We start from the raw sequence: 7,961 nt of genomic DNA, 5'->3' as shown, positions 1-7,961 counted from the left end.
TCAATAAAACTTTGACGGTGCTGGGGAGGCTTGTACATAACTCCACAGAGTATGGACGGAGATTGTTTTAGCTCCATTTTAAAGGATACATACTCAAATGATGAAAACACCCCAAATGACAACCTGTGCATAACCATATGATCTCTAAATATTGCACAGACACCTCCACCCTTTTGTTTTCTCGTGTTTCAGATTCAAATTTGTAGTTGGGTGGAGCTGATTCCGTTAGAACAGCATTACCTGTGTTTTTGTCAAGGCATGTCTCAGTTAAAAACATAAAATCAAGATTATACGAAGAGATCAAATTATTAATTAAAAATAATTTGTTAGACAAGGATCTGACATTAACTTATAAAGCGCTAAATGGTCAAGCTCCGTCATATCTTAGAGAGCTCATAGTGCCATATTATCCCACCAGAACACTGCGCTCTGAGAACGCAGGGTTACTCGTGGTCCCTAAAGTCTCCAAAAGTAGATCAGGAGCCAGAGCCTTCAGCTATCAGGCTCCTCTCCTGTGGAATCATCTTCCTGTTACGGTCCGGGAGGCAGACACCGTCTCCACATTTAAGACTAGACTTAAGACTTTCCTCTTTGATAAAGCTTATAGTTAGGGCTGGCTCAGGCTTGCCCTGTACCAGCCCTTAGTTAGGCTGACTTAGGCCTAGTCTGCCGGAGGACCCCCCTATAATACACCAGGCACCTTCTCTCCTTCTCTCTCTCTTTCTCACGTCCTGTTACTGCATCTTGCTAACTCGGCCATTCTGGATGTCACTAACTCGGCTTCTTCTCCGGAGCCTTTGTGCTCCACTGTCTCGCAGGTTAACTCATATCACAGCGGTGCCTGGACAGCGTGACGTGTATGGTTGTGCTGCTGCCGTGGTCCTGCCAGATGCCTCCTGCTGCTGCTGTTATCATTAGTCATACTTTTACTGTCATTATACACATATGATTATTGTCACATATGTACACTATCAGATATTAATTTATACTTTCAACATATTGCACCAAAGTAGCCTGTAATATTAATTATAATATTACTTTCATTATTGCTGTTGTAAGCTACTGTCATTACCATCTGTCCTGCATCTCTCTCTCTCTCTCTGTCTCATTGTGCCATGTGGATTACTGTTAATTTATTATGCTGATCTGTTCTGTACGACATCTATTGCACATCTGTCCGTCCTGGAAGAGGGATCCCTCCTCAGTTGCTCTTCCTGAGGTTTCTACTCTTTTTTCCCCTGTTAAAGGTTTTTTGGGGAGTTTTTCCTGATCAGCTGTGAGGGTCCTAAGGACAGAGGGATGTCGTATGCTGTAAAGCAGAGATTTGTGATATTGGGCTTTATAAAAAAAATTGAATTGATTGAGGTAGACTGACAGGATTGATACGTCTTATTCACTCAGCAGCTGACTTGTTGAATGATGGCGAGTGGATTTAATAACAGTGATTATTATGATGATGCTCATCACAGTGACAGTGGCAGGGCTACAGACCGTTTTTTAATTGCGACAAACTTCGGCAAATGACTCAATAACAATGGTAATACATGCAAAAGTATGTGACCAAAGTCATGACGGCGGGGGGTGGGGGTTACGGCTTTGATCAGCGAATATAATGTGACTTGGGATGTACGCCAAACGCTGGCTCTGTTACGCAGCAGATCCAGCTGTGCAGAAAAGGACGTCGCTTTACGCGACGTTTCAGAGTAAGGCCGTCTCATGTCTCTTTAATCAGCAATCCTCGCTCCTCACTCCTTAACTCCTGACTCCTTGCATGTTTCCTAAGTGGGAGGGACTAAACAGTTATGTAAGGTGGTTAGCAGTAATTTTAAGGGACTTGGGACGTACCCCAGGTGGCTATCTCACTGAAGTACACAGAGGGGCAAACATTCACATCTAACAGGCTCAAGATGTTGGTGTCATCTGAAAATTTGATGACATGATTGTTAGGATGTGAACGCCTACATTCTTTAATGTACAATGTCAAGAGTACAGGAGCACTGACAGAGCCCTGAGGCACACCTGTGCTCCACTGTTTTACTGCTGAGCTACCGGCGGGCTTGTGATTCGAATGTCTGGCAGGGCTGGCAGGTTGGTTTTCTAGCGGACAGAAGAAAAATGTCAAAACAAGTTTCAAAAAACTCTGAAGGAGCAAAAATCCTTGCTTAAAGCTGGCTGGTGTCACAATACACAAACCGTATGCTGAAGACAATCTGACAGAGACTGCAGGTCAGAGTCAGCTCTTGTAGTGGCTGGGTGATGATGAGATGAGGATCAGGTGTGTGAGGCAGCAGAGGCAGGAACAGGTGTAGAGGATTGCTGGGCTGGCAGAGTGCAGAGCAAGGAGTGCAGATGGTCCGGGGGTGCCTTGCTTTTGTCCCACAGAGCAAGCAGGGCCTCCCTTGAGAATACAAGGTGAGGTTCTACCTGCGAGGATGATGGGGACAGGATCATCCTAATAAGTTCACCCACCACCAGAAGAAGAAGAATCAGCAGGGTCAGGAGTGCCGTCATGGCTGCGTTGTTTCTGACCTTCGAGCTGTCGCTGCACTGTCCAGGTGCAAGGCTACTACCCTTGGCATCGACCCACTGGACGCTGTATTCTCCTTGAATGCCCCACCTCCACTGCTGTAGCCAGGAAGTCCATTAGGTGGATCGTGACTGGTTGTGCAGTCGCTATGGTGACAAGCTGCCCAGCTGTCCAGTTGAAGATCCAGCTGCTCGGCCATGGCCATCGGCGCCTACCCGCTGGATGTTCCTGCTCCTCCCGCGGCGTCACACCTCCACCACCGTGCACAGGGGCTAACTTCACTGGCTGACTGGTTGCTCTGTTGCTGCCCCTTTAGACACTGATCTTCTCCACCACACCATTGCACTGCCGCTGTGTAGCAATCACGCAGCTATAGAATGCTAGCTCGTTAGCTCCGGCATCCACGTTGTCTCCCGGCGTGGAATAGGGGCATACATTCATCTGAAACAACTAAACTTAAATGCCAGTAATCCTAATTGCACAACGTTATTGTACGGACAACATATAACCACATAAAATAACGTAGAAACATAAATAAATGCAATAAAAGCAATATGCAGCCGCAGCACTAACACAATTTCTTACAGTTTGTATGCCCACAGCAAACAAAGATCCAGCGTCTGCAGACATACTCCAATCATGGCTCTTGTGTGTTTTTTATTGAGCACATTGAGCTGCACCTGTGTGTCAAAGTGTGAGGGCTACTCATCTCAAAAACACAATTTTGGAGCCTTAATTATAGTGACCCCATCTGGCCAACTGGCGTCATGTTTCTTGAGCTGGTTGTTATGACGTGTTGTCTGACCACATCAGAAATCAAATGTGTTTGTCATTCTGAACAGCTTCAATGTGGAGTGAATGTAAAAATAATTAAAATAATTAAGGTAGGCATTGTGTGATCCATGTACTGTATTTTTTTTAAAACTTTATTTTTTTTTTTTTTTTTTTTTTTTACTGTAACTGAAACACAACACGGGAGTGGGATGGGACAGGACTGAAAATCCACTCCTGTGTCACCCTCTAATCTGCACACAACTTCTAATCACTGGTAAAAATTTCATATGTCTAGGATGTAACATGTCACGGGAATGTGTAAAAACACTTCTGGAGAAAAAAAAAAAATGAAGTCAAAGCAGAAACAATAGGCCCATCAGCCTTGAACACTAAGATAAACATGCATTTATAGACCTCATCTTGCGTCATGCAAAAAAATGTATTGCATATTTATGGAAGAACATTAATAGACCAAGCATTACACAATGATTAAGACAGATGTTATCAAGCCTTTCATGAGAAACAACAACTTAAATATTGAAGGCTCAACAGCTTCATAAATTATGTTAAGGATTTAGATTTATCGGCTCTTCAAGTCAATGATTACTCTCTGTGGACAATGCAGTTTCTGAGCTTGTATAATTTTTATTTTAAATACTTGTCACACTCAAATTGACTCCATTTTGTACAGATTGACATTTATTAACAGAGCTGGAGTTTTCTTTATTTGTTTTTCTTTCTCTCTTTGTTCTGTCTCAATGCAGCACTTTTAGTTATGTGTTATATCAGTGTAAAAGGCTGTAATTTACAGTACTGACACTTTAAATAAAAATATTCAGGGGTAAAGATTGAAATGGTGAGATTTTCAGAGTCTGCACTCATTAGGCTGCTTCTGTCCTAAATTCAAAGCCAGACTTAAAATCGAATGTGGTTCTTAAGAAGCTTCTGTAAGATTTGATTTAATAATTTCAATTTAATTTTGTATTTCTTGCTCATGAAATCATCTAGACTCCGTTTGGGGTTGTTATATACTATATCTACAGTATATACTACATTTACAAGCACATACAAATCTCAATACACTTCATGAAGTCTAACATGAGACCTTGGCTGAGACAACTGAGAGTTTCAGTCGACAACATAGATGGTACATGAGGACAGGTCTGATGGTATGATCTCTTATGCCATAAATGAGAGAACTCAGACATCTGGGGAAGATGAAAATATACACATATAAAACAGTATGGGAGCGCACAAATATTATCCTTTTTGCAATTCTCGAAAAAGCTATGAGCATTGAGTTGTGCATAGTTGACACGAGACTGAGGCCCAGCTGCACCAGATGAAGCAGCAGTGTGTTACGAGACTTTTGGGCTGAAGCTTTGTCTGTGGAGGCTGACCTGGCTGCTATCATCACACCGATATAAGAAGAAGTGACCACCGTACCAGCTGATACAAACAGAAAACAAGTGTAGGCTTTGTCATAATCATCAGACATTGGGTCAAGAAGCATCACAAAAGTACCACAAACTCTTTCATCTGCAGACTCTCCAGATCTTCAAATGGAAAATCTAACATTCAAAGAACTCGAGTGAGGATATTTAGTGAACTGAAGGCCCAAACCACAATAATAGCCACTGCTGTGTTTCTGATGGTGATGATGGCAGAGTGCCTCAGTGGGTAGCACACAGCTACATATCTCTCCAGAGACATCACCACCAGTGTGACAGGAGAGACTTGATTTGCAAATTTAGCAAGCATGATGAGAACACCACAGGATATGTCAGCCTTATTCTACAAGCAGCCAGTAGGTACAGTATCTGACCCACTACCATCTGTACAGTGTCTGCAAAGAGAAGGTTAAACAGAAGAATGTAACGAGAGGTCTCACGAAATATTGTTTTACTCCTCAAAGTGAATAACATGACCCCGTTAATGAAGAGAAACACACAGCATGGCACTGTAGTCAGAGTGGAAATCATCACTCTCTCCAATAAGCCCAGAAACTTCTGTCCAGCAGTGACATTGATCAAAGATTGATTTGCATACAACATTTTAGAGAAGCAATTAAACCATTAATCAATGTAAAACACAATTAATTCCTTCCAGTTTGTATGCCCACAGCAACAAAGATCCAACATCAGCAGACATGCCTGTTGAGTTCACATGGAAAATCTGAAATAAAGCAAATACATTTCCCCTCTGCAGACAGTTAGCAGGTTCAATCTGTGCTTCTTAACCAAGTGAGCGGAGCTCGTCTGTAAGGTTTGCCTACCCTCACAGACTATATATGAGCTCTGTCCTTCCACCCATTTCATGTCACACTATCACGTCTGCATTGTTGAAGTTTAGGGATATGTAATTTCTCTGCCATTCTTTGTCAGAAACCTGGCCACGTGATGCCTTCTGAGACTGAAGAGCATCTCTCTCTAACTTTGTTACATTCTATTATTTCAGCTGTTGCTTTTCTTGTATTAAGCGCTGTGCTTCATATCACTTTATGGAAAGAGTTACACTGCTGAATCTGTCAGCAGTGTCCAGATATGATGTTTTCTGAAAAGGCGTCAAAATACAATTGCACACTGCTCATTGGTATGTTTTCTTATTTAGTCCTCAAGACCTGATATATATTTAGATTGCTTTCTTCCCATCAACCTTCACTAACTAACATCAACGTCTTCATCCAAACCATTCATTTGGCCTTAGAAGAACTGCACTAAGTTGGTTTAAATCCTATTTTCAGATCAATCTCAGTTTGTCTATGTTAATGATCAATCCTTGAGGGCTGCCTCCTGAAAGTCAGAGGGTTGAATCGTCAGAGACCCCTCAGTTGACTGAGATTCCTTCAAGTCAGCATCTGATCCAAGATGGCGCCAGTATCTTTGGCAGGCCGTTGGTCGCGTCTACTCAGTTTATTGTTTGTTATTGCTCTGTTCCTATGTGTCTGCTGCTGGGATGTCTCGGCTCTATTTGCTTATGATCGGCAAGCTCTTCTCAACATTCGAGTCTCTGACGCGTTGCTAATGCTGTCAAAGCATGAACTGGGAGACCCGACTGCAAGCCTCCCTCCTTTGCTGGCAGATATTCCATCTTACCTGCGCCCCTCCCCGCAAAAAACGTCGGAGGGGACGGGGTAAGCGCGGTGGTGTATTGGTGAAAGTCAAGGCCTATCTGTCGCTGTCCTGTGTGGCTGATCCTCGCCTCCTTCGTGGTGGATTTTGCTACTCTTCTGCCGTCAGACGCTCAATACAGCTCAGGGGACCGTGGTTACGGATTGTCATTCCCAGCCCTCCCGCTGCTGCTGTTCCTGGCCTGACGATGCCGCCTGGCAGGCCGGACGACAACGCCGGTTCCGCTCGGTGTCTCCCATGGATCGTTGGCGGCCCCTGCCCAGTGTGGCCTGATGTCGGTGTCTCTTCCTGGGCAGCTGCGTGTGCCCAGAGGCGCCATTGTCCACATAAACCTTCGCCCGCTAAGACGTGACTCGACCAGCATGACTCCTAACATTACCTTGAGGATGGCCTTGATCAATGCTAGATCCCTAGCAAACAAGACCTTCTTGCTGAATGAGTTTTTCACCTCCCGTAAGTTGGATTTTATGTTCGCGGACGGAAACCTGGCTGCATACTGGTGAGTCCACACCGTTTTCAGAACTTCTCCCTCCTGACTGTACATTTCTCAGCTCCCCTCGGACCACCGGCAAGGGTGGAGGGCTAGCCTGTGTTTTCAAATCCAGCTTTCACTGTCAGCAGATACCATCTGTCACTTACTCCAGCTTTGAGCTGCAGTTTTTTAAACTGAATTCCTCTCCTCCCTTGCTGTGTGCGGTGGTATATCGTCCACCCAAATACAATAAGAATTTTATTCAGGATTTTGAAAACTTTCTGTCTGGAATTATGGTGGATTTTGATCACTTCTTAACTTCCGGTGACCTGAACGTTCATGTGTGCTGCGAAACCAGTTCTCTGGTCAAAGACTTCTTGTCACTGATCGACTCCTTTAATCTCACACAGTGGGTCTCTGGCCCGACGCATGATAAGGGGCATACACTTGACCTAGTGCTGTCTCATGGTTTGTCTATTTGTGTCAGTGAAATTTGTAATAGTGCTTGTATTTCTGATCACTTTCCTGTTATATTTTCTGCTACTGTCCCCTGCTCTGTTGTCGCTGCTCGTCCACCTGCACGCTGTTTTTGTGCTACAAATTCCAGCACTACGTTGCAATTTTCTACAGCTTTTAATGGTAATATGCATTCTACTGTGGAGGGGTATGGTGCCCTTAGTGCTGAAGAGCATGTTGCTCTTTTTAACTCCACATGCACTAGCATCTTGGACGCCATCGCTCCCTTAAGCATCAAACGCCCTAAGGCAATTTCTGAACCATGGATAAATGATTCTATACGTACTCTCAGACGCTCTTATAGGCGTGCTGAGAGAAGGTGGAAGAAGGACAAGTTGCATGTCTCCGTTGGGATTCTACGGGAGTGCTTATTGGAGTATCAGAAAGCGATGAAAGCTGCTAAAACCGCTTACATCTCGCACCTTGTCTCAAACAACATTGATAAACCAAAGGTTCTGTTTAATGTTTAAGATTCTCTTGTTAACCCACGCTATATTGCTCCCATTGTTCCAACTCCTGCTCTCTGTAATGATTTCCTCAA

The 7,961-nt window shown here is 43.9% G+C and overlaps 1 pseudogene; it reads right to left on the bottom strand.

Moving 5' to 3' along the window:
- Window positions 1–4,394: 4,394 nt before the first annotated feature.
- Window positions 4,395–5,355, bottom strand: LOC125897853 (odorant receptor 131-2-like; annotated as a pseudogene).
- Between the last annotated feature and the right edge of the window lie 2,606 nt (window positions 5,356–7,961).

This window comes from Epinephelus fuscoguttatus, linkage group LG12 (assembly GCF_011397635.1).
Source record: "Epinephelus fuscoguttatus linkage group LG12, E.fuscoguttatus.final_Chr_v1".
Classification (NCBI taxonomy): domain Eukaryota; kingdom Metazoa; phylum Chordata; class Actinopteri; order Perciformes; family Serranidae; genus Epinephelus; species Epinephelus fuscoguttatus.
The sequence above is the reverse complement of the archived record's forward strand: the minus strand, read 5'-3'. Positions and strand labels throughout refer to the sequence as shown.